We start from the raw sequence: 5,705 nt of genomic DNA, 5'->3' as shown, positions 1-5,705 counted from the left end.
CCAACACTAAAACATGATCGTTTTTATGTTATATATGCTCAGCTCTGCCTGTATTTTTCTTTACTGTCTGCAAAGGACATTACACAGGTTTGTGCTCAGAGAATATCTGAACTGTTAATGCCATGTTCTTTCCAGGATCAGGGATGGGGATGCTTTATTATTATTATTATTATTTAAGACAGTGTATAATCTTTTAAAATTGTGGGGGGAGGAGTCAGTGTGTATCATGCCACAGTGCACACATAGGGGTAGAAAAGAACTTCTTGGCCATCGGTTCTTTGTGTCTGCCTAGCTCTGAGGCAGGCATTTCTCTTGTCCTTGTCACAGCTCTGCATACCTCTGGAGCTTTGCACACGTGCATGGCTCTCATCTTTAGCTCTTTGCATGAGTTCAAGGGCTTGAACTCGGGCTCGAGCAGAGCGTGTTTTTATCAACTGAGCCGTCTCCCTGGTCTCTGGTTCTCTTTTTATGACTGGATTTCAGTGGTAGGAAAAGCTCTGTTGCTGCCTGGCTTCCATGCCTGTCTCTGGGTAGCCCATCTGACGGGTCGAGATCTTCCTTTCGGTCATACTTCAGGCGCCAAGCCCTTCCACTCTCTCTTTTCTCCACGACCCGCTTTCTTTTTTTCCTCAGTGGATTTCTCTTCTTCAAACCCCTTGCCCTTGGTTTGCTCTTATTTATTTACAACCAAAGGAAAGTAGAAGAAATCAGAAAGGAGACAAAGATGGAATACATGTCTAGTTTTCTGTTGCTACAAGTTAAAAGTCCCGTTTGCAGCTAGGTCTAGGGGCTAATAATCATTTACTTAATTTTGATGCTGTGCTATGTTTTTTATCTCAGTTACATTGAATCGCAGTGGAAAAACCACATTTTTCTTTTCCTCTCGGAAGGAAGGTAGTGACGGGCAGTGGCTGGGTTGCTTGTGGGGATGATAATGCCGTAGATGTAGGTACACAAGTCTCTGCCTCTGGACCCTTGCTGAGCCTGGATTCCTGGTGACTGGATTGTAGGTAATTATGTCTTGGTTTTCGCCGTCACTCCAGGAGGAGTGGAATTGTCCTGTCCAGAGGATTCTGCAGATGTCAGGGCTCTGGCTAATAGAGGGGCGCTTTGAACTGTTGCCTTTGGGGAGAACATTCCAGAAGGAGGGTGTTCTGAGCACTCCTTTGCCTTGCAGGCATTGCCGGGTAATGGTGGCAAAGGGAGACCTTACCTGAGAGCTGTGGTGGCTGCCTGTCATGGCTAATCAAGGACAAGGAGGGAACCATCTTTTGCTGAAAGGTGAAAGTTAGAGCCAAATGATAGGAACTGTTTTCCCGACATTTTAAACATCCCCTCCCCCTTTTGCACTTGTTCCTTAAAGACTTCTAAAGTCCGGCAAGACATGACTGTGAAAATGATCTAACTTATTAGCTGTGTTTCCTAATTACATATGAAGCAAAATAAGGCAAGCAAAGACACAGAAAAGTCTCATTAATAAAAACAGATTCCTGTCTCCAGCAATCTGAAATTCTGATGTGTTAGGGTAACTCGTCATCTTCCAATGTCTATATATACCAGAGGGTTAAAAATGTTTAGGATCAAGCCAAATACAGAGGCAGACCTATAATCCCAGCACTTGGGAGGTAGAGGCAGGAATATGACAGGTTCAGGTCCACCCTGTGCTACACAGACAAAGTTTTTTTGCTGGCGCACGCCTTTTAATCTCAGCATTTGGGTGGCAGAGACAGGGAGATCTCTTGAGTTCGAAGCCAGCATGGTCTACAGAGCGAGTTCCAGGCCAACCGAGGCTACACAGAGAAACCCTGTCTGGGGCAGGGTGTGATAAGTTCTTGCAAAGGTGTCCAAGGAATTCAGGAAGATTGTCTTGCCTTTGGTACAGAATTCTCCTGTGGTGGGTTGTGGTACTTAGCATAGTGCCTTCAGCATCCCTCTGTTGTAGCCTGTGTTGCAGTGTTCTCTTCTGCAGGCTGAAGAGCATCCTCTTGTAAACACGGCACATCTTGTCATCAGTTCACCCACCAATAGATGCTTAGGTTGTTGTTCTTTTGGCTGCGGTTCTCTTGTGTTCCCCGTTTACCTGTGCTGCCGTCCTCAGCCCTGAGCACCTGCGCTCTCCACCACACCCCATCCCCACCCCATAATCTCTGCTAAAGACTTTTTAAGCCAGCCTTTTTCCCCCTTATATTCTGTTACTGTTTTGAGACAGGGCTTCATGTGGAAACTGCTACGTAACCCCAGCTGTCCTCCAGCTCTAAACCCTGCTGCTATGGCTTCCTGAGTGCTAGGATTCTAGGGATGTGTCACCACACTTGGGTCTTTGTGTGCATGTGTCTGTGGTGTGTACATGTGTGTGCACATGTGTGCCGTCATGGCTGCCTGTGCATGTGTGTGCAGGGCACAAAAGCCAGTGTTAGATGTCTTCCTTTACTATTCTCCACTTTATTCTTTGTGTCGGGGCTCTTGCTGAGCCTGGACCGCAGCTGTTTCAGCTAGACGGGTTAGCCAGCAAGCCTCCCAGATACCCCGTCTCCACTCCCCTGATTCGGCCAGGGGGATACAGGCATGTCCCCACCATACCTAGATTTTGGGGGTCGGTTGCAGACTGGTCCTCATGCTCACACTGCGGGTACTCTCCCTCCCCACTGGTGATCTTCTGAACCCAACATCTGGCTTTTAAACCAGCATCTTGCCGACTCTCAGTGCATGTTCTTTGACAATTCACACCCTTCTGTACGACTTTCAGGACTGAGCTGGGGTCCCTTCCTGCCTTCTCTCTGTATCCCTCAAATTTTTTCCTCTTTGAAGCCTTGCCACAGAGAGTGCCACCAACAGCCTTCCTGGTAAAGAACCTTGCTCTGTTTTATGACATCTCTTCCACTGTCTGGAAATGTTATTGAAACATTTCATTTTGTGTTTGTCTCTTCCTGCTCTAAGTAGATGGTAAAGGCCACAAGAAGACACACATTGCCTTGCCGTGTCCAAACCCCTTTTCCTTGCCATGGGGTGCACGGTTTAATCCATGTTTTTAACATTTCTACTTAAAAGTCATGAGCCTGATCACACTTCCGCTAAGCAAAGCAGCTGTTTAGGAGCCAGCCACTCTTCTGATTTCACCCGACTTCCTTGTGAATGGCTTAGGGGGGAGGGGAACAATTGTCATTTAGAATATAAGAGAAAGAAATCTCCCTGTTAGCATCTGGGGTTAATGGGCACATTTATCTTTGGGAGAGAAGGGAGATTACTATTTAAATGTCTTATTTTTAACGTGTGTGTTTGAGTTAAAGCGCTCTTATATATGGTTTTGAATTAGGAAGCTGGCAGTGATGGATGCTTTTGGCAGAGTACCCGGAATGATGTTTGTACTGAAACCCGTCTGATTGAAAGCCGCCTTAACCTTCCAGCCCTAAATCACTGCAGAACACTTACTGTCGCGTGGCTCTTTATTTTAACTTTTGTTAGTGAAAATGATTGCGTCTCGGCATTGTTTAAGAATTTAAGGGTGTCATTTGGTCCAGGTTTTAAGTAGGCATTTTGTTTGGTTGGGAGTCACTTCATCTGCACGGTGCTGTGTGGCCCGATTCTTGCTTTATTTCTCCTGCCTTTTCCTGAATGAGGAGGCATCGGTGACGGGTGCAGCTGTACACAGCAGGCACCCAACTCAGTGGCTTGAGTGGTGGGACACGCTTCCTGCACATAATAGGAAGTGCAGCTTTGTGTGTTGACTAGATGGAAGTGGGTCAGGGGCCCAATATGGCAACAAAGATTTAGGCTGTTCCCCTTAATTTTGTCTTCACTGGCATTTACCTGATGTCAAACTTGTTTTGTAGAGTTCGGGTATCTCAGTCACTTTAAATGCAAGAATCTGAGGTGTGTATGTGCGTGTGTGTGTGTGTGTGTGTGTGTGTGTGTGTGTGTGACAGAGAGAGAGAGAGAGAGAGAGAGAGAGAGAGAGCGAGAGAGAGAGCGCGCATGGTAGTACATGGTAGTTAAGATTCTCATCTCTTGTGTGTCCCTTTGGTCAGAAAAGTAAAACTTCCCCAGGACCCCTTGGCAAATACTCTCTTTCATCTCATTGGTCATAGCTGCTTTACATGGCTACTCCTAGCTGCAAGGGAAGCTGCAAGAGTACTCAGCATTCAAAGCTCTTACCATGGAGGCTGCGTGGAGGAGGAGGTGAATAACAGCTGTAAGTCATGGTAATAGCTGCTGCATATCATTTCGCGGAAAACTGGGTAGCAGTCTGATTATTAACTGCTATTCAGCTTCTTTTTACAGCCTCATACTTAAAGTCTTTGTTGAGATGAAAAAAAATGACACTATTTTATAAGTTTTTTGTGTACTTTACATTAACTTTCAAACTCCTCTGTGGAAAACTTTATTAATTTTTTTATTTAGATTATCATAGGAATTTTACACAGAGAGATACAACACTTTTTTTTTTTTGGAATTGGAGTTACATCATAGCCTTTGTTCCCCAAATATTTAGAGTTTGTTTCCTAACAACAGAGCTGGGGCTGTTGGGCTGGAAAGATGGCTCAACTGTTAAGAGCACTGGCTGCTCTTCCAGAAAATCCAGGTTCAATTCCCAGTACCCACATGGCAGCTCAAGATTGTCACTCCAGTTCCAGGGGATCCCATACCCTCACACAGACATTCATGCAGGCAAAACACCAGTGCACATTAAAAAAAAAAATAGGTGAATTTAAAAAAAAAAAAGAAGAAGAGGAATATTTTCAGGCATCATCACAGTGTGTTTATTGACTTTATAAATTTGGGCAAATAATTTTCTTTGTAGCACTTCCAAAGTAAAGTCTCATCTAGGGCTTAGTGTGTTGCCCTTATTGTCATGTCTCTTTAGCCTCTTTAATATAAGACATTCCCACGGGGGGTGTTGATTCTTCAGAAAACTGCTTTCTCCTGTTCCCTGTGTGCTCAAATCCCTTGGAATCAGCAGTTTTCAAACTTTTAGTCTCACGGTCCCTTTACGCTCTTAAAAATTATTGAAAATACCAGTGGACTTTGTTTTCATAGATTAGAGTTATTGGTATGTAGTGCATTAAAAATTTAAATTTTAAGTGTTTTAATTCATTTAAAATAACAGTGACAACCCTTTTTTCATGCTTATACAAATAGTATGTTTTTATGAAAAAGGGCTGTTGAATTCTCCAGAACCAAAGAGATTTAATAAAAAGAGTAGCATTGCCTTACATTTTGGTAACTTTTTAAAATGTTGATGTGGTGTGGCTGTTTCCTTGTGGTTGAAATATTCCCTCTTGGAGTGGGGAGAGGGAGGAGAAAAGCTCATACACCTTACAAGGTGGGGGAAGCTCAGGAAAGTACAAGATTCACAAGGCCTGGTGCCACATAAGCAGTAGGACCTGCTTGGTCCTCATTGTGAGGCTGTTCAAGTGGGGTCTGGTGGGAAGTGACAAGACTTGGGCATCCCCATCCTTGCAAGTGATGAATAGTGGGCCCCACAGGAGTCAGTTCTCTTCTGTAGTGTGGACCCTGAGGATTGGACTTGGGTTATCAGGCCTGGCAGTAAGCAGCGATGTCTATTGGACCATCTTGCCAGCCCTATATTTTTTTTTTCTGTGAATGGCATTATAGTGTGTTTTGATGATTTGGAAAATACTGGTTTAAATTATATGGATTATTCAAATACTAACACGTTTTATTATTTGATATAAAAAAAAAAAGCA

Source organism: Alexandromys fortis, unplaced genomic scaffold, assembly GCF_014885135.2.
Source record: "Alexandromys fortis isolate MF-2015 unplaced genomic scaffold, M_Fortis_MF-2015_v1.1 scaffold_32, whole genome shotgun sequence".
NCBI classification, from domain to species: Eukaryota; Metazoa; Chordata; class Mammalia; order Rodentia; family Cricetidae; genus Alexandromys; species Alexandromys fortis.
The sequence above is the reverse complement of the archived record's forward strand: the minus strand, read 5'-3'. Positions refer to the sequence as shown.